The sequence below is a fragment of the Eretmochelys imbricata genome, chromosome 2 (genome assembly GCF_965152235.1).
Source record: "Eretmochelys imbricata isolate rEreImb1 chromosome 2, rEreImb1.hap1, whole genome shotgun sequence".
NCBI lineage: Eukaryota > Metazoa > Chordata > Testudines > Cheloniidae > Eretmochelys > Eretmochelys imbricata.
The window spans coordinates 260,606,902-260,629,164 of NC_135573.1; positions in this window are offsets into that span (position 1 = coordinate 260,606,902).

A 22,263-nucleotide genomic window follows, 5' to 3' on the forward strand; every position below is an offset into this window, starting at 1 on the left:
CACCACTTCCCGCAGCCCCCATTGGCCAAGAATGGCGAACCGCGGCCAGTGGGAGCTGCGATCGGCCAAACCTGTGGATGCTTCAGGTAAACAAACTGTCCCAGGCCACCAGCGGATTTCCCTGATGGGCCACGTGCCAAAGGTTGCCGATCCCTGGACTAAACTATGCAAGATGGGATCTCTACCTCTTCTTGAAAACCTTGATATGGGTAAGCAAATGAAGAAGCTCAAATGAAGGAACTCCCATGACTTCCCTAGGCGTCTGCTCCATTGTCCTCCTGTTCTTACAGTTAGGAAGTTTTTTTTCCTTGAGATTTAATCTAAATCTGTTCTGCTGTAGTTTGAACCTATTGCCTCTTGTCCTGCTCTCTGTGGGGAGAGAGAACCATTCTGCTCCATCTTAGCTCCCCTCTCAGAGCAACAGCAGCAAGGACAGTGCCGGCTTCCTCCCCTTTATTCTTCCCTATGACTGGTGTCGAGCAGCAACCGCAATCTCACCTTAAGTTGATCGAGCCAAAGGGCTACTTCAGGAGTAGCAGAATTTATTACAGTGAGGCCTCCTTCATATTTAGGGCAGTTGGTGCTGATCTGTTTGATGGCCTGTCATGGGGAACACATTCGCCCAGTGCGGAGTCCTTGATTTGCCATTTGAGCATTAGACGTCCGCATCTCCCATGGTTGGTTCGGAGTTGACCAAGATGACTGTGGAAGGTTGAACCCCTGAACCTTCTGCATGGGATCTGGCACAAGAGGCTTCCTCTGCCGTGCTACTTGTCCCAACCATCCCCTTACAAAGAAACACTTGCAGTAACCCTAAAATGCTACGGCCATCACTGTTGTAAGGTGTATCATTCCAATCTCAGGGCTGGTCTACACTACCGGGCGGGAAGAGGGGGAAATCAATCTAAGTTACACAACTTCAGCTACGTGAATAGCGTAGCTGAAGTCAACAAACTTAGATCTACTTACCGCGGTGTCTTCACTGCGGTGAGTTGATGGGAGACACTCTCCTGTCGATTCCCCTTGCGCTTCTCGTTGAGGTGGAGTCCCAGAGTCGACACTAGAGCAATCGGCAGTCAATTTATCGCGTCTATACTAGACCCGATAAATCGATCGCTAACTGTCGATCCCGCCGGTAGTGCAGACAAGCCCTCACTTACCCCGTTTTTTCACTGGTGAAACACAATTGACGGGAATAGAGTTACTCCTGATTTTACATCAATGTCTGGGAGATGAGAATCAGATCTTATTGTATAGCTTACAATACCGATAATGTCCTTTGGGGGTTTAATTCAGCATGCTGCAGTATTTTTTTTTAAAGGGAGTGACTGATTGGGAAGGACCCTCCTGCCTGCTCGGAGTAATAAGAATGATTCATGCACATAGAGGGGAAGATATAATTGTCCTTAAATGTTTTGCTTACCAGGAGGCTGAGAAAAAGAGAGCTCCAGCTGTATATGAAAAAATGGCTTCGGTTCACGCATGGGATGCTGCATCACTGGGCTTCGTTATTAAAGGGGAATCCCACCTTTAAGCTTTGTCTGGAAGCAGTTGCAATTCTGTGCCAGGCAATCGCCCCATTTCCAGTAGTAGACCTGAAAATCCTAGTCACTGGGCCAGATTCTGCCTCCAGTTTGGTGGGTGGCACCATACTGGAGCAAATTAATGCCAGAGTTGTGCCCGCTTATGCCTGTACTGGGTCCATGGATTTCTCCAAGGGAGAAACTGTGGGCACAACTTAGTCATTTACGTGGAATTTCCCTGGCATCTGTGTTCCCCTAGTGTTCAGATCTGAGAGGGAGAAGCTCAGCTTTTTATGCTTGTTCATTCACAGAGAACAGAAAAGGGAGGCGGGCGGGGATGGGGGGACAGGGACTGGAATTTAAACAAAACCCATGTTTGTGTAAAGTACTGTGGCTGGGGTCCAGGCTATAGACCTCATGGGCCAGATCCTCAGCTGCTGCAAATTGGCATCGCTCTTGAAATCAATGGAGTACGTGGATCAATGACTACACCAGTTTATACTAGCTAGGAGTAGCTTACCCCAGCTGAGGAGCTGATCGCTTACCCGCATAAGCAGATTTCTGTGGCGCGTCCCGCACTCATTCCACGCATGGTCCTTCCACTGATGACGACAGGCTGTGGGGAAAGCACAGAAAACGCAATGGAGAGGAGAGTTTTGCAGCACAGGGTAGGGCGACACTGCAATCAAGGTGTGATTGCAGCACATGTCGGCATGTCCCAAGCTAGCTCTAAGCGAGCGAGCTCAGGTACCGATAACAGTGAAGCCGCAGCAGTGCGGGCTGCACAAGCCCGCCCCGATCCCTGGGTACTTACTCAGTCAGCTGGGAGGCACTCTAGTCCATGCTGCTAGGCTTCACTGCTACCACAACCTGAGCTAGCCAGATTAAAGCCAACACAGGTATGTCCACACACGTTGCAATCACTCCCAGACGGACTTACCCAGAGGGGCAACCACGGGGGATGTTTGCAGATGTGACCCATTGCCCTTCCAACATTTTATTACCTCGTTGATGCCCCCATCATCATGACTGCAGGACTCATGCATTTTCATTTCTGGCCCCTTCAACTCTCTCTCTCTTTTTTTTTTAAACATGTTTGTACCAAGGCAAATCAACAAGCAAATTAATTCTGCTCTGGATCTGCAGAATCTCTGTAAGCTACAGTTTCAACCTCAGAAATTGATCTTCGCTGGCACTACTGCTATGACTAGGGCAGCGGGAATGGGCTTGCCCGGAGCAGAGGCAATAAGCAAGATGTTAGTTATGGACCAGAGCCAAAAGCCCATAGCCAGACCCTGATCTGCACACAGGATTCCCAATACTAATTGCTGGGGAGCTCTGCATGAAAAACTGATGACAGGACATGGCTTGTCGTCAGGTACTCCATGACAGTTCAGTTCTGGAAGTGTTATCGTACCAGCCATACAATGCCTGAAAAAGTCTTATTTGAAATGGTTTCATCATATAATTAGGTTTGGTGGAATTCAAGTTTTTAAATTATTTTGATGGATAATATCAATGTTTATTCTTAAGCATTTTTTTCAATTTTATTCATTTACATTTTCTCAGTTGTGGGAAATTATTGAGGGGTCAGACAATCATTATTTAATGACAGCCAACACTGAGATTCAAAATGTTAAAGTCTTCATAACCGTTAAAGCACAAATTGTCAACATCACTTAGCAAACTCAACAAAGTAAATATCCTTAAATCAAACTCTAAAAAAGTTCTGAAGCAGCATCTTTGTTACTTTGCCTATCTGTCAGATCACATCGTAGGCTGCAATTCCCACCGTCTCTCACAGATGAAAGAATGCCAGCAACCTTTAGATTATTATCGACGGAAAGATTTGTGTCAGTTTGCGTGTGTCTGGTGAAATTGACGTTTACCAATATTTACTGATAAAAATCGTATCCTTTCAAGCCCACATGTCATGCACAAGTGCATCCCCGTTAGGTCCTGGGACCAACATAGCTACAGTAGCACTGCATGTCCCCATTAGGTTGTCCAACAATAATATTCTGAAAAGAAAGGATTGGTGCCTGCGTGTCTCCTTTGGCAGAAATAGCAATATTTGTGGTGCAGGCAATGTAAAGCTGTCACATTAGCTGTGTTTGCTTCATTTTAAAGGAGGACTTAATATACAGTGGTTATGTTCAAGTACATGAACAAGGAGGGCATGATCCAATGGACGTTAAAACCAATGGAAAGATGCTCATTGACAGCAGTGGGCTTTGGATCAGGCCCTAATTTAGGCTGAGTCATTGACTCATCATGGGACCTTGGAGAGTTGACTTTGCCTTCTTCAGAGAGACAAGGTGGGTGAGGTCATAGCTTTTACTGGACCAACTTCAGGTCTGAAGATGAGCTCTGTAGAACTCGAAAGCTTGTCTCTTTTACCAGCAAAGGTTCATCCAGTAAAAGCTATGACCTCACCTACCTTGTGGCTCTCATCCTGGGACCACCACGACAACAGCTTTGCCTTCTTCAGTCATTCAGACTGTGCATTTCTGTTAATGAAACGAGAAAATGGGGCAAAATCAGGCACCGCCGTGGAACCTGGATGTACCATCTGAACAGCGTTATCCTGCGCAAATACAGAATTATGATGCAATCCAATTTTCTTAACTATAATTACCCCTTAGAGGGCCCAATTCTCAGCTCATTTACTTTGGTGTAAATCAAGAATAACTCCACTGATGTCAATCAAGTAGCACAGCTGTAAATAGGACAAGTATCGGACTCAGTCTTCAAAACCCTTTGCAAACACTGGGTCAAATCCTGAGCTCACTTGGAGCAGTGAATTCAGTGGAGTTACTCCTGATTTACACCGCTTAAGTAAGCTTAGACGCTGACCTCACTGTAACTCCACTGACTTTAGATGCATTCTTTCTTCTGCATATCAATGTGCAATCAGACTCATTCCAATTAATTAATTCTCCAGACGTCACCATGAGTAAGCAGATATTACCCTGATTCTCCAGACGGCGCAACCTAAAGGTTAAGTGATTTGCCCAAAGCCACAAAGCCAGTTATTGTCAATGCTATCATTAGAATCCAGGTATTGCGAGCTCCCAGCCCTGAGTGGTAACCATTAGACTATACCCCTCTCTCAGGCAGTAACAATTGAGGAGATGGGCATGTCCTAGGATTAATAATTGTCTGTGAGGAAATCATAGTCTAGCAGGAAACATCAAACCTTTAACTGGTCCTTAAGCTGGTCCTTAAGCCCCTGAACTACTCTGTGGGGAAATATGAAAACGGGGGGCTAAACCCAAACAAGTATAAACATACAAAGGTTTTTTGCATGGATGCAGCTGCAATTGGTACCTGTAAATTAAGTTGGTATTAGTGAAATTAACACCTTGTAGGTCAGCCAATCAGAACTCTTGAGTTAGGTCTGAACATTCCATTTAATTTACAATTCCATTGAATAGCCAACAAGGCAAGATGGTGTGCCGGTCATTAAGCCATGAGGAGAGAACAATCCTAGGTCAGTACCTAAATCCCATGGTGACAGGTGACTCGGAAAACCCAAAGAGGGATATGTACATGTAGACAGGTGAAAGACTGCATTTCATTTTACTTAGTGTGATATTTACAAGCTGGACTGAGGAACTGATTTCCCTTTTCTTCACTGCAAGAGGGGCAGTGATCTTCCACATGGTTTTGATGAGGTGATTCCTCACCTCCATTCCTCCTTTTCCACCCCCAGCCCTTTCACCATCTAGACACCTGATTCTTCAGCTCCTACAAGCGCCCGCTGACTGCAGTGGCAGGTCTGTGTGTGGAGCGGCTAAACAGTCAACCCATACACATAGAGGCCAAGCTTTAAAACTTGCCAGTTGCCTGAGGTAAAGATGAAGGGGTATTTGGTCCTGCCTCACCACAGCAGGCTGGACTAGATCACCTCTTGAGATCCCTTCCACCCCTCCATGTCTATGCTTCCCCATAGCAAACAGCGATACGTAATATCACAGCGGCACATTAACAAAAGTAGGGGGAGTAAGTATTTAGCTGAGGCAAAAACTGGCAAGTTTTGGAGATTTGTATAAAATCTCTTCCTGTTATGATCTGACCTGAAGAACGTTCTGCAAACCTGGAAACGTCTGCATTCTTCTTTGTTAGGCCCATTTTATTACTTTACCGCTGGTTCATGTTGGCATCTGTTTGGAGGGTTTACCGTTGAAGTGTACTCACCTCTGTGCCTTTTGTATCAGAAGCAACACTTCTGAGCTGTGATTTTCTCTGCAACCCCAAAGGACTGATCCCAGATTTAAAACTACAGACTGGAACAAAACATGGTCCTTCCCACCACTCCAATTCCCAGCTTTTAGGTCACATCATTATCAGCTTGGCTCTGAGCATGAGAGAATGCTTCTGAGTAGGACTATGCCCACAAAATCCACATGTGCATGAAGAACCTCTGTCTCTAGAGTGTGTAGCGGAGCTCTGCTCCCCTCCCAAAGCATCTCAGCACTGATCACGAGTGTGCTATGCTTTCTGGAGACCAAGGAGTAAAATTCAGAGCTCCTTGCTTCCCAGTGCTACCTGGCTCTTCTCATGTAAAGGTGTTCAGCCCTGCTTGGGAGCAAAGGACTATAGTTCCTTTCCATTGCAGATGGGCTCCAAATTTCAAATTCTTGTTCTCATTTACACTGGTGTAAATATGGAGTGACTCTACTGGCTTCACTCCACAATTAGACTAAAGCAGTCAAGAGAAGTGAGTCCCAGACCCATATTCTGCTTCAGACATCTCAAAGTGATCTGGGAGGATTGGTTTTATCCGTCTCTTCTTCCAACCTCAATGACTGCTTCTCCTCACCACTCCAGAAATAGTATTTAACCCGCAGCCTTGTGACAACCCGCTGAAATTAAATTGGCATGACCTGTTTGTTTAGAGTTCTCTACAGATCTGTATCATGGTCCTAGGGAGAGGGCGTGTCAAGAGCCAACAGAGTGTCTCTTCCACTTCCTACCGGCTGAAAGAGCTAACTCTTCATTTACATGTAATATCCAGCTGTGATGGTTCCCCAAATACTTAAGAACCCTATTTTTCAAAGCCTTGTTATTTTAAATACCAGGCATAACACAAAACTCTAAAGGGCAGGAATAGAGAAACCAAAATAATCAAAACAGAGGCAAGGGGACTAGAAATACCTTCAGATGATCTCTAGGGGGAACCATTACCTGGATTCTGCAGGTTAGATCTTCAACAGATGTAAATGGACTTAAATAGAGCAACACAGAGTCACACCAGCTGAGGATTAGGCCCAGTTTGTTCGTACTTTAAACATGTATATAAAGGCACTCGGAAGGGCACATAAAAAAGAACGTACATTTTTTGATACCACCTGGATTTGAAATATACATTGAAAAAGCTGTTTGGGATTTGAGAGCCTCTCCCCAGTGGCGTTTCCAAACACAGCATTCAAGTCAAAACTCAACTTGTTCAGTAGCTGGTACTATGACTATGTGATCTTTATCTGCCTTGCGCACGCTGTCGGCGTCTCTGCTCTTCTCTCCTGTAAATAGGCTTTAAATATAAAGATTGCTGGCTGAAAGTGGTGCTGACTGTGAACAGAGACTCCGCAAAGTCTCCTCTAAGGACTTGATATTTACCTACATTAAGACATTCCTGACTTGTTATTCATCATGACCTTGAGAATCAGCCCTTTCAGTTGGCGCAGTCATAAACTCTGCCTCATTTTATGACCTTTTACCCGGTGTTATTTATTAAGTTCCAACTCTGTACTGTAAATATTCAGTGGCTTGTACCCTAGCTCTTTTCCCTTGTGTTTGGTTCATCTCAGAAGCACCTCCTTGTTTCCAAGGGGCTCCTTCTCTGTGGCTACCACTGCTGAAAACAAGCAATAAACCATCGTAAAGGCATTGTGTCCAGGAGTCTGCACATGTTGTTAGTGAACTGATTTCTCTCCATCTTTGGGATGTACAGAGAGAGGGCAAATTCTCCATTTATGAGGAACTGATTCAGCAACGCAACTGCTGAAGGCACCACTACACGGGGTAATTCGGTTATACCTTGCCGGATGGGCCTGGCCATTGTCAGCCTGGGACCCATCCCACAAGAAAACTCACGGTAACAAAAGAAGTGGTGGCAATCTCAGCACAAGCCATGCTCCAGGTTATCACGGGGAGCTTGGCCTCTGCATATCATTAGGAGTCTAACCCTGGGCCACTGTGCAACTGGAGGTTGTGTCTTTTGGATGAACTATAAAACCAGTGTCCCGGCTCTTGACCCCTTGTGGCTATTAAGATCTCATGACATCTTTCCCAAGAGCTAGGGGTATTGAACCCAGGGGTCCTGGACAAATTCCCAACTGAGTAATTATACATATCCAACATCTCTCCTTCCGTGCTGTTTTCTTTTCCACTTGCTGCCCTGTACTGATGTGTAATGCAGCTAGGTCTGTTCTGCAATGGCTGCGTTTCATCCCAGACATGTCAGTAACACATGAAGGGATTCCTGTACATATGCAGGCAGGTACCTATATATTTACTGCTATGGGGCCAGATGTTAGCTCCTACTGTAGCTGCCCTGCCTTGCTGTTGCAAAAAGAAAGCTAGTGGATTCAGTCCCATGAGGATTCCCATGGGGAATGGGCAGCTGGGCTTAGGTTAGAGCAGTCCTAAGGCTACTCTAACTTACGCTATGGAAGAAACCAGTCCCTGGCCGACCCACAGGACTGTGTGCTCACACCAATTGCTTAAACCCGCCTTTACTTGTTCTTCCCCTATCCCATGGTTCTTCAATGAACACAGCTCAGCCAGGCAAGAGTACCCTGCCCTTATAGTGATAAAAAGGTTAGGGTTAGGGCACAAAGGATATGTTTCACCTGCAAAAAGCCACATTTGTGCGGGCAGATATAGTGCATTTTTAAAGAAATACACAAACAGGTTCTGGTAACACTTAGCACTAACAGGGGCAGCTTTGTAGCTGTGCATGCAGAATTCATACACCATTATTGCAACTGCACACAATGGTATTAACTAAGCACACAAATGGCCAGTGAAGCTAAATGGCGATCTTTGCTCACAAAGGCCCTCGCTTCCGTCCACAATCACTGGAAATTGCAAAGTTCTAACAAAAAGCTGGCCCCTGGTTGGCACAACTAATTATAAGACCGGTAAATTAACTGACTGGCAAATTCCCGACGGAGTAATTCTCCCTATGTAAGATCTCCCCTTCAATGTCAGGTGGATATTATTGTCTTTGTCACTTGCTGGCCTGTAGTGCAATGCAGGTATAATGCAGCTGGGTTCCGCTCTATGATGGCTAGAATTGTCAGTTACATTATGGGGTTTGTCAGAGCAGCAGAGGCGTTTGGGATTAAGCACCTTGCTAAAAATTTGCCACTTGAGCTTGCATATCAGTCATAATTCTAGGCCAAGTATGGCTTCTCAATGTATATTTAGCCACCTGAAAAAGCGCCTTGATTTGCCACCGAGTGCAGTGGGGGCTGTTGGATATTCAGCATGAACTGAAAATCAGCCCATTTATTTATGTACTTAAACAAGGATTTCAGAGACTAACTTTAGGCTTCTAATTTAGAATACTATGCCCTAGTCCTCATGCAGGCTGTTCATTTGATTGGGATCCCCTATGGATGCAGGGATCTGCACTAGTGGATTCCAGTGCAAAACAAAAGCCTTTGCTTATACACTGCGTCGTCTCCCCTTTCCTTTCAGACTACATGCTTCTCAGCACAAGGTCTGTGTTCTTCCTCTGGGTTTATAAAACACCTAGCATGTGATTGGCAATGCAAGTAGTGAACAGTAATACGTGCAATATGAAGTGGTGAAAACAGATCATGGGAAGTGATCACCAGGCCTTCTTTTTCATGGGGCCAGATCTTCCGTTCATGGATGTCCCCCACAGAGCTATGCCCCTTCACACCAGCTGGGAATATGACCCGTGAAATGGAGTGAACTCTGTAACCACAGATGGCAGATTTCATTGCGACATTCTGCTGCAGCTGTCCCTGTTTCCTGATCGCAGAAAACTTAAGGGCCAGCGCTTAGGTGGAGTAGAGCAGGTGGGTCCTCTTGAGCTGAGTGCAGTCATTGTGCGGCGTGACAGACTGTTCATCACAAGGAAAGGTATCACAGGCCCAAAGGCTGAGAAGAGATCAGCAGAACTCATTCAGTCTGTCCTCAGCAATAATACTGTACTTGTATAAACCATCTTCCCTTTCATGATCTCTATGCACCACCCAGACATGAAGTAACTTGAGTGGCTTTGCCTGAGGGCACCCAGGAAAGTCTGCAGCCAAGTCAGCAATAAAATCCACATCTTCTGATTCCCAGTCATAGAATCATAGAATATCAGGGTTGGAAGGGACCCCTGAAGGTCATCTAGTCCAACCCCCTGCTCGAAGCAGGACCAATTCCCAGTTAAATCATCCCAGCCAGGGCTTTGTCAAGCCTGACCTTCAAAACCTCTAAGAAAGGAGATTCTACCACCTCCCTAGGTAACACATTCCAGTGTTTCACCACCCTCTTAGTGAAAAAGTTTTTCCTAATATCCAATCTAAACCTCCCCCACTGCAACTTGAGACCATTACTCCTCGTTCTGTCATCTGCTACCATTGAGAACATTCTAGAGCCATCCTCTTTGGAACCCCCTTTCAGGTAGTTGAAAGCAGCTATCAAATCCCCCCTCATTCTTCTCTTCTGCAGACTAAACAATCCCAGCTCCCTCAGCCTCTCCTCATAAGTCATGTGTTCTAGACCTCTAATCATCTTTGTTGCCCTTCGCTGGACTCTCTCCAATTTATCCACATCCTTCTTGTAGTGTGGGGCCCAAAACTGGACACAGTACTCCAGATGAGGCCTCACCAATGTCGAATAGAGGGGAACGATCACGTCCCTCGATCTGCTCGCTATGCCCCTACTTATACATCCCAAAATGCCATTGACCTTCTTGGCAACAAGGGCACACTGCTGACTCATATGCCTTATAAGTCCTGTGCCTTAAGTACCAGACCATCTCAACCTGTTATGTGGAGAGCCAGCACGTCAATTCACTGAGGGGAGTGAGGCTTTCTTTGACCGCTGGATGCAGTTCCATAGAATTTGAGATAACACACAGCAGAGGCTCCAGAGACAGGCTTTACAGCTCAGTTCTGATATCCCAGTTTGGTGAGAAAGTGGCTTTTCCCAGTTGGGCTGTGAATAAAATGGACAAAGAATGATTGCACGTTCCCCGCCCCAGAAGGGAATCCTTTGTCAATCCACATTTGCTGTATGTATAACCAGCTGACTGGCAGCGTTTGCCTTCTGTTTGCTATGGGGAACACAGGGCATGATCCAAAGACCATTGCAGCCCATGGAAAGAATCCCATTGACCTCAAAGCAAGTTAAGATAACTTTGGATTGTCACAGGGTCCCAAATGAGTTAGGACACCTATTTCAATTCAACGGGAGTTGAACACGTAACTTTCTTAGGCACCTATGAAAATCCCACCCGAAGGGTTTGCTTGTGCAGCCCTAACTGAACAGTTATTCATGCGAGGAGTCCCACAGACATTATTGGAAGTCGGTGGGACTACTTGCACAATTATCTGCTAACGGATAAGAGCGGGGACATGGTCTGAGAGGACAGGATCACACTATAACTAGCAACACTTGGCAAAATAACTCACATGTACTCAATCCCCCGGCCCTGCCTCCGACAGCTTCTGCCAACACACACTGTGCACAAACGCTGATTGTCGCTTTAGACCTTTCCAAATCACATGCAAACCATTGAACTTCCGATTGCAAACTTCTAGCAAGGAATGAAGGTAGCAATGAAAGACGTTCAGTAAGGAGGCTGCCTAGTGCTGGCTGGGTCCTGCTTCCTTTACCCCTTACAGATGCAAATTATTCATGCAAATAGCCAACCCTGCAGGGTTGCATAATCAATAGCAGGCTTCTTGTCAAAGCATTGATTTCCAGCTCTTCAGCATAGAACTGCTAGACGCCAATACCCTTCATTACATGCAGCCTACTTCCACACAATAAATTATGCCATTTGATGGGAAAATACCTCCTTTCTGCATCTAGGCAGGCATTTATTATAGGATCCAGCATCCCATGTCATCTCCAGCTCCAAATGAAAGTACAGCGTTCTGTCAAGTACATTTCCAGGGGAAAACCAGTAACGCATTTGAGGGGGTTCAGATTTGATGCTCTGGGCTGGTCCATTACTAATAGAGATAAAAAATGACATAAGTACACAGACTTTAGTGACATCACAAACCCAGTGTCGTACCCCCAATTTTTAGGCAAATAATTTCGCATGCCTACAGGTTAGGCCACCCCAGCAACAGGATACTCGTATGCCAGTGATAGTCGTACATGCAAAGCGGATGATTTCCTGGGGAGGCTACGTAGGCCAGTGGGTAGGGCAAAGACCTGGATGTCCAGAGCTGTGGGATCTACCACCTGCTTGGCCAATGACCTGTTGCATGATCTTGGCCAAGACCTTTCCTCTCCCACTCTGCATCTACATAGACAGTAAGCTCTTCAGGGCCGGGCCTGTCTCTCGGGGTATGGCTGCACTGCAAATGGAGATACGATTGCAGCTCAGGTAGGCATACCACTAGCTTTAATCCAGCTAGCACGGAAGGTGGCATAGGCTGCACAAGTCAGTTTGGATCCTGGGTGCCTGTACACGGCACTCGCCTGCACCAGGTCCGTGCTGCCACGTCTTCACGGCTCGCCTGAGCCATGCTAACGAGGTTAAAGCTCACGCCTCACACACTGCAACCCGCCCTTTCAATTGCGATATAGACATACCCTCCCTATGTATTTACCTGGGCCTGGAGCCTTAAAAGTACTGAGGCCCTTCGCTCCCACTGAAATCAATAAGAGGGAAGTGCCTAAATACCTTTGAAAATCTCAGCCACAGTACAATGGGGCCCCGATCTCAGCTGAGGCCTTTTTGATCTCCCACAGTTGAAATAATAATATTAATAAATTTGGGGGCATCAATGCAATTTACATCTTCACAACCAAAATGTTTGTATTTCCACCGAAGACTGAACAGGTGCAGAGAACTGCCCCACACTGATGTGTTTTAGACCAGCCTTGCAAAATCATCCAAAATCTACTCTCCTGTCCAGGCTGTTCCTACCAGGACGCTAATTAAAGCAGCTAGTTTTGCTTGTGGGTCACAAAATATTCTTTCCCTCCTCGAAGGTGGGGTGAATTTTGCAAGGCTGCTTTTGGTCAGATTCAGCTTTTTCGATAGTTGGGCCTTGAGTTTGTTCTTGGTTCGTTTTCTGGTTTAAAGTATTGACGCTGCTGAGTATATTGGAACGATTTCCTCAGTGCGGCTATTTGGAACGACTGAGCTTGCCATTTCGTTGCAACACCAAACTCAGTTCTTTTGCTAGTCGATTCAGCATGAAGAAAGTCTCCCTGCTTTGCAATAAATTGCTCCTGGCAGACAGAAATGTAACGTACACCCTCCCGCCGGGAGCAAATGCAAATTAGACCTTTGCTCGCTCCATTTTGCGCATGGGGTGAGAGATGTGAGTTTCTGCTGCTAGGTCTTGAGAGTGCATTTCAACAACAGTGTGATAATTAAGTGGGGGGGGGGGTTGCTCCCTTTGATGGACACCCAGCCAGCCAGTTAGCTGTAAAATCCCTCTTGGTAGCTGTTTTCTACTTGCTTACCTGTAAAGGGTTAAAAAGTCCCCCAGGTAAAGAAAAAAAAGTGGGCACCCGACCAAAAGAACCAACGGGAAGGCTAGAACTTTTTAAAATTGGGGAAAAAAACTTTCCCTTTGTCTGTTGCTCTCTCTGGGCTGCAGGAACAGGGAGCAGCAATGCTATAAGCAGGAATGCTGTGTAAGGTTTGAACCAGGTATGAAAAATTATCTTCCATACCAAGAAGGAATCATTTGGATAGGAACTGTTTAGATAAACACGATCAGGTTTATTTCTTTATTTTGGCTTGTGAATCTCCTCTGTGCTAACCCCTAATGCTTTTGTTTGCTTGTAACCTTTAAGCTGATCCCCCAAGAAAGCTATTTTTGGGTGCTTAATTTTTGGAATTGCTCTTTTAAAATCGAGTAAAAGCCTAAGTTCCAGATGTATTTTCTCTCTTTTTGTTTTTAATAAAATTTACCATTTTTAAGAACAGAATTTGGATTGTTGTGTCCTAAGAGGTTTATGCCTATGCTGTTTGATTAGCTGATGGCAACAGCTAATTTCCTTTGTTTTCTTCTCAGCTCTTCCCAGGAGGGGCTGGGGGTGAAAGGGCTTGAGGGTACCCCAAAGGGAGGAATTCCCAAGTGCTCCTTCCTGGGTCAAAGGGGTTTTATTGCACTTGGGTGGTGGCAGCATTTACCAAGCCAAGGTCAGAGAGAAGCTGTAACCTTGGGAGTTTAATACCAGCCTGCCGTGGCCAGTATTAATTTTTAGAATCCTTGCTGGCCCCCACCTTCTGCACTCGGAGTGCCAGAGTGGGGATTCAGCCTTGACAAACATTTGCGGAGCTTTTTCACCTTTGCAGTGGATGGGCAACATATAGATTACTATAGGAAGGGCAGTGTGTCTACTGGTTAGGGCTCTGGACAGGGCATCAAAAGACATAGGTGCTATTCCCAGCGTTGCTATTAATTTGCTGTGTGACTCTGGGTGCATCTCTTCAACATTCTGTGTCTCTTGTTGGCCTTTATCTATTTAGTCTGCCACCTCTATGGGGGAAGGACTGTCTCTTACCATGGGTATGTAGATTGCCTACCACAATAGGGCTCTGAACTCAGTTAGGGCCCCTAGGCACGACTAGAATACCAATAATTAATAATAATTATGTACAACCTGAGGGCTATATCATGGCTTTCCAAGCCCACGAATGGGGAAAGCTTACTTCAAACACTCCATGGGGTCCGGGGATGCTCTGCTATTGAGGGAGAGGCAGGGGTGTGGCCTGCTAGTTGCAGAGTCAAATGAAATGCTTGGCCAAGCCCCATGCATCGTGGGACATCCATATGGAACAGCTGCCCCAACATGTGACTCCCCACCTCCTCCATCCCTGAGCAGCCATGCTCCTTCCTCTGGTTTGTGGCTGTCCTGGAAGGGGAGTTAATAGGAATTGTTGACTTTAATCAGCGTAGACAGCTCCAATCTGGAGGGGCAATGATTGGCAAACAGACCATAATCTTCCCATTCCACCTGGGAGCAGTCCCCTGTTTTCTGACAGGTGCACCAACGCGATCTATGTCCCAAAGCTTTAGGGGAAGGTCAAACCCAGAGGTCAGTGACTGGAGTTTGGGGGAATTTAGTTTATTCTTTGCTTGTTCACTGCAATCGAGGTGGTCAAGTGACACTGCTGGCATTGCAATTTATCTGCATTTTATTTTCAAGGGCACCTAGAGGCTGGGATGGGCACTCTTGTCAATTAAAATAATTGCTAATAATAAATAACACACTGCCCATTTACAGCTCCTTTTGCTTGAGGTCCTCAAAGCACAAGCAAGAGTTTGATCTCTTTATTTTCAAAGTAGGCTGAGTGGCATATACACACCTCTCCTTTCTAGCCATCACACACTATCAGCACCGCAGTACAGATACAAATCACGTAAAGCAGGACACACAGACAGAAGGAGGATGGCCCCGGGGTTAAGTCAGAGGACTGTGGTAGAGACCTTCTGCTTTGCCACAGTTCTGCAGCATGACCTTAAACTTCTGCACCTCCCTCTGAGGAACAGGGATAAATCAGACTTGTCCACTTCACAGCGAGGTTGTGAGGATTAACTCATCACAGATGGCAAAGTGCCTCGCAGTCCTTGGACAGAGGTGTATGTCTACGATATGGACACTTGGCCATTAGACCCACAGTCTCGAGGCACCTGATGCCTGTTGATTTCAAGGGACATGAGGCACCTAAAGGCCTTTGAGCATCTGGGCCTTAGTACCTGTAGTAAGACTGAATCCATTTCACACAGGTCAGCAAATAACACCTTCCAATCACCGCTAAATTAGCTTGGATTTGAACCACTGGCTATAAGGTAGAGGTGGGCTGCAGCCCATTGCTTATTCCTAGGGCCCTATCAAATGTACAGCCATGAAAAATGCATCACGGACTGTGAAATCTGGTCTTCCCCAGTGAAATCTGGTCTTTTGTGTGCTTTTACCCTGTACTGTACAGATTTCACGGGGGAGACCAGTGTTTCTCAAACTGGGGGTCCTGCCCCAAAAGGTAGTTGCAGGGGAGTTACCAGGTTATATTAGGGTGGTCGCATTATTGCCACCCTCACTTCTGCGCTGCCTTGAGACCTGGGAGGCCAGAGAGCGGTGGCTGGTCGCCAGATGCCCAGCTCTGAAGGGTGGCAATAATGAAGTAAGGGTGGCAATCCCAGACCCTGCCATCCTTCCTTCTGCCCTGCTGCTGAAGGCAGCGCTGCCGTCAGAGCTGGGCTCCCAGCCAGCAGCCGCCGCTCTCCAGCTGCCCAGCTCTGACGGCAGAACCACCTCCAGCAGCAGCGCAGAAATAAGGGTAGCTGCACCACAAACCCCCCTACTGTAACCTTGCAAACCCACCCACCCACCCACACACACACACACACACACACACACACACAACTCCTTACTGGGTCAGGACCCCCACAATTACAACACCGAGCAATTACAGATTGAAACAGCTGAAACCATGAAATTTATGATTTTTAAAATTCTATGACCATGAAATTGACCAAAATGGACTGTGGATTTGGTAGGGCCCGACTTATTCCTTGAACCACCCAACCCCTTGCTCCAGCCTTCATCTGGCCCCATCTGCCCTGCCGGAGTATCCCCAGCAGGCACAGACATGGCCTAGCCAGCCCCTGCATGCAAGGTGTGTGTCAGAGGCCTGGCCAGAGCACTGTGTGCTCCGGCTGTCAACTGACAGACAGTCCCTTTGTCACTGTCACTAGCTGGTGCAATTTAGAGCAGCCCCCAGGTAGCTCACGAAAGCTTATGCTCAAATAAATTGGTTAGTCTCTAAGGTGCCACAAGCACTCCTTTTCTTTTTGCAAATAAGAAACTGTAGATTTTAAAATCCTCACCCCTCTTCTAGGTAATGCTACTGTGTCCTTTGCAGGCTGAACACCTTTGGTTGGCACCAGCCACTGCTTATGCATTATGGCTCTTGACCTCTGAAGTATAGCATAATAAAAAGGTACCTCAAGCCCAGCATGGTCGCCGTTGTCACTGACTTTGAAATACTGGGGCCTGAGCCTTCCGCCACTTTCACTAGTTTCCCACCACTCTAACTCCAGGGACTTGGTTGGAGTTACTCCTGATTCACACCGGTGCCAGGGAGGGGAGACTCAGGCTCCGTATCTTTCACAGCACCTTTCAGGAATCTAAAAAGACGCTCTTCTGACACACAAGAAGATTAAGGAATTGTACACTCAGGGCCAAGCTACGCCATTCACTACTCCCATCATTTATTTCTGAGATAAGCAGGGCGGCTCCCGGTTTGTATCAACGTGTTATCTGGAGCAGACGTGCACCAGTTAAGACTTTTAAGGAGGTTGACCAGCTGCTCATGCCAATGCTGCATTTTGTGCAAACAACTGGATCCACCATTTGTCTAAATCAGGGCAGTTTGTTCAGATCCGCGCTGAGGGCCTAACGTTGGCATTTATTGTGGCTTTGTGTTTTTAGAAACCACCCTGAATGCAGCTTTGCTCCAGCTGAAGAACTCAGGATCCTTATTACTGGGATAATTGGGGAGGCACAATAATGCTCTGCTGTTCTTATGACTAAGGCTAAGTTTCTGACATGGACCCCATGATTCTAGCTCGGGGGGGGGAACGCTGCCAGCAGCAGGAGGGAGCTCCAGTGGGTTCCTCACCACCTGCGGCGAGTGGAAGCTCCGGGGTCCTCCCGCACGGTGGCTGAGCAGCTCTGGGGGGGCCCAGCCACCTTCAGCGAATGGGAGCTTTGGGGTTCCCCTGCCTGCAGGGACTGGGGCTGCTGTGGGGTCCCCTCACCCCCCCACAGCAGCTGGGAGCTCAGAGAGGTCCCCCACACCCCAAATGGGAGCTACCAGGGGGCTGGCTGGGAGGTCCAGCCCTGGGGCAGAAAACGTCATGGAGGTCAAAGGAAGTCACAGATTCTGTGATGTCTGTGACCTCCGTGACATAATCATAGCCTTACTTATGACTAATTCATGTGGAGGGCTTCTGATTTCAGGTTTTACCAAATAAACACCTCCAGACTCAAAAAATAAATGAAATTAGTATTTATCCAATACATATCAGAAAAACACTGGAAAGAGCTACTTGTATCTAAGGGCCTATCTACGGGGAGCAGTAATGGGGACTTTAACAGGGGTGTGATTTCTCAAGCGCACTCTCATGTCACACATTAACTTGTCTGTGTAGACCTGCTGGTGTGTGCTAAATGTTCCCTAGTGCACTTAAACTTAGTACTGTTTGAAATAGGCCTCCATTTAAGTGCACTAGGGAACATTACAAAGCGATTACTTGTTAGAGTGTATACTACTATAATGGGTAATGTATATAATATATATTAATACAGTCTACAAAAAGAGAAAGCCCCGCAAAATCCCAACTTTTGGTCATCTACATAAAACTCAAAAATTACCAAAAATAAACCCCAAAAATAAAATTAATAAACCCTCAAAAACAGAAGCCCTATTCATTTCATACCCATTAATGTTAAGAAACCATCATCGCCAGAATTAGGAATTTGAGCCCATATCTGGACAGGTACAACCATTCAATTGGGACAGCATTAATGTGCCACTAAGAAGATATTATTTGTTCTATATTCATTGTTTTTCTGGCTAGGGGTAACAATAAGATTTGGAGAAGCGGAATTGTGCTAAGGTCACTTGGCTAGCAAAATATGGTGATTTGAAGAGCTCCATGGCTTTTGATTCTAGCTCAGGAATGTAATCTGCCCATAATCCATCCTGTGGAGTTTTTGCCCCAAAGATCTGCGGAGCAGTTTAAATTAATCTGAGTGGGACTCATCATCCATCAAGTCCACGTGTCCAGGTTCCAAAAAGTTACTTGAATTAAATTGCTAGGATTCTCTATTGCAACAAGTCAACTTTGCCTTTAGAGACCTTATGTGTATTGTCCAGGCATCCACACACTGCTAACACTGCCAAAGTCCTGTCCTAGTTTATACTGGGTCCAAGGTAAATGCCGAGATGGATTTCTCAAAGAGTGGTTTCTTTTCCAGTTCTCCCTAAATCCTGGTACAGAATTTAGAGGGGATCATCTCAGGATGTCACAGAACTGAAACAGAGCTTTTCCAAGTTTAGGTGCAACAGGTGTTTTGTCACTGATACCATCACATGTCCTCACAACATCACCCATCTATAACATCACCCATGTACAACATCACACATGAGTACTTTACAAACAGCCATTCACTCAGCCACACAACATGCCCCGTAAAGTGTCATCCCCTTTTCACAGATGAGGAATCTGGGGGGCACAGTGACATTAGAAGGACTGTTTTCAGAGTAACAGCCGTGTTAGTCTGTATTCGCAAAAAGAAAAGGAGTACTTGTGGCACCTTAGAGACTAACCAATTTATTTGAGCATAAGCTTTCGTGAGCTACAGCATCCGATGAAGTGAGCCGTAGCTCACGAAAGCTTATGCTCAGATAAATTGGTTAGTCTCTAAGGTGCCACAAGTACTCCTTTTCTTTTTATTAGAAGGCCTCTGTCAGCTCAAAAGCACTGGGCCAGATTCTCTTCTCCCTTACACAGGTGTACGTCTGGAGGAGCCCTGCTGAAGTTGATGGAGATACCCCAGTGTGAAGCTGGTGTGAGAAGAAAATTGGGCCCGCTATTTTAAAGCGCCATACTGTCCTATGTGCAGTCGTTCCATCGTTATATTTGGCCGCACACTGTGTTTTCGGGCAGGTGGCTATTTCAGGAGGGTCCTGAAGCACCCGTCGTAGGGATGAGCATGCATATGTGGAAAGTGACCCACATGAACACAGGCCTGAGCTGCTGACACCTACAGCTCCTAAAAGACAAGAGCAGCTGCTCCTGCTGGAATCCATAGAGAGTAGGAAACATTCCAGCTTGATGTACCCCATCTCCATATGCAGCTTCTTCAGGGGAGCGCCACAAACATTATATCTCAGAGATCCCCCCAGAAAAATCCTGCAGATCAGAGACTGCTTTCTAGAGCCTGCAAATGCTACCTGTAAGGATATTTTCCTCCCATTCGTGTCTGTAAGATGCAGATGGGAGCATTCTCCAGACATCCTGCTCCTAGAGCGGGAATGTGGGAGAGCACAGGTGGCTTCTGAGCAGTGCACAGGCATGATAGTGTCACCTGGCTAGTGCGTGTGATGAGCAAGCACTAGGATGTGTCAACAAACTCTCTTGAGTTTGCACGAGGATCAGCACATGGAGATGAGCTAGAAACACAAAGAAAGTCAGGTCTGATTGACAAACAAACTGTGCCCAAACATTTCAAATGCACTATCGCAGTCCTAAGTGAGGTCAAGACATGAGGGAAGCGTTTAAAAAATCAGGTGCCTGAAGTTAATCTCCTAAATGATATGAGTGATTATTTATTACGTGTATTATCATAGCGCCTAGGAGCCCCAGTCATTGACCAGGAGCGAAGTGTGCTCGGCACTGTACAAACACAGAAAAAAACACAGACCCTGAACCAAAGGCACCGGCATATGACTTCATTGGGAGCTGCTGAGTGTCCCGCTTTTTTGAAAACCAGGTCACTGATTTATGACCTGTAAACCAGGATTTAGGCGCTAACTTTAAGCCTCCATTCTTTAAAATCCTGGCCACAGTTTTGAAGTTTATATTGGCCCTTCAAGTGCAATGCCTGAGATCACATGGCAACAGAAGCCAGCCCACCAGAATCCCAGCTTTCAGCTTCAGCCACGAGACCACATTTCCTCATCTCCATAGCAAAATAATGGCTAATCATGACAGACAAAACTAACTGCTCAGATCCACCCACAGCACAATCAAGAGAAGCCTAGTCTATGATCAGCGTAATTAATCATCATTAGCAATTTAACACCATGGTACTGTGCTGCTAAAACCACCATCTTTGCCCTGCTAACACCTTTCCCCAAGAATCTCAACATGCTTTAACAATATTCATGAATTTTTCGCAACACTCTTGCACTCTGAACTATTATCCTTAGAGATGATTGGAACCACAGCGGGGACCTGGCCCATGGCTAAGGCCCGACAGTAATTTTCCATCAGATAATTCAGTTCCATTGAAAGCTAAATGCTTCACGAAATGGAGTCAATTTTGCTGAAATTTTGTTTTGGAGAAAACCTGCGGGGTGGGGATTCCAACAATATCTAAACATCCCATGGCAACATTTTCCGACTGAACCATTTAAATTTTTCACTTTGACATGATTTTTCATTTTAAAATGGAACATTTCAGTTGATCCCAAACTAATTTTGTTTCTGAGTTCCCTTCAGCAGAGAATTTGCAAATTTCTGGGTTGCGTTCCAATTCAGAACAAAGCCACATTGCAAAAGCTTTTGTGAAGTGGAATTTGCATCCTCCACACAGCTCTAATATCCCATTTTTACAAACGGGGAAACCGAGGCACGGAAAGGTGACAGCATCGGCGTTGACTCTGTGGGTGCTTCTGGGCACAAGCACACATGGGAAAAAAGGGGGTGCTCAGTACCCACAGACTGTGGCCCTGCCCACACTCCACCCCTAAACCCCACCCCAGCTCAGCCTCTTCCCCCATGACCCACCCATGCTGTGTCTCTTCCTTCCCCAGCCCTCTGCCACTCGCTTCTCTCTGCCCCCTCCCCCCGTTACTCGCCCTTCAGGCAGGAGGGGGGCAGAGCGGAGCGAGCGGTGGGCGGGAGGTGCTTTGGGGAGGGGGCAGAGAGGAGCGAGCGGCGACTGGTGGAGGGAGCCTCAGAGTAGGGGGTGGAGAAGAGCGGGCAGGAGGCGCTTGGGGGGGTCAGAGAGGAGCAAGCAGCGGGCGGGGGGTCTCGGAGGAGGGGACAGAGTGGGGGGGCAGGGCCTCAAGGGAAGAGACCGAGTGGGATCAGGGCATTGGAGCAGAGCGGGGGTGGAGCACCCGTCAGCAAAAACAAAAGTCAGCACCTGTGGGTGAAGATGAATATTTTCCCAACATGGGTGACTAAAGAAGGCACCTAACTGCTGATGTGATTCTCAGACCCAGCTGAATATCTGCAGCCAGCTCCCAATGATTTGAAAATCAGGACACTTATTTATACTCCTTCATAGGGATTTAGGTGTCTACCTTTAAGCTCAAGCGTGAAAATTGTGACTTGCCCCAAGTGACTCAGGAAAACCCTGGAGTTCTGATTCCGAGGGCTCTGCGGTTCATCACATCTACGTCCAACTAGAGCGGGTTGAAATTTTCAGAAACTAGATTTTTCAATATTTTATCATCAAAATTTCAAATTTCATGACATATTTTTTTGCCTCTTTTAACCAGCTGTACTCCACCTATCCTCAGATCCCATTGACCAGGGGAGGGAAACTATAGGCTTGTCTCCTAAGCCTTTCAGCCTCTTAACAGATTTAAAATTTTTATTAAAGCTACTGTTTAAAATCAAATTTACACAAGTTAAGAAGGAAGGTGCTGTACATCTGGCGTCAGGCTTGAGTTATGAGAGATTACAAGTACCGGTTACAAGGTTCACAAGATACATACATAGTACATAACCAGCATAGACCCATATCGGAGTGCGGGAGTTTTAGC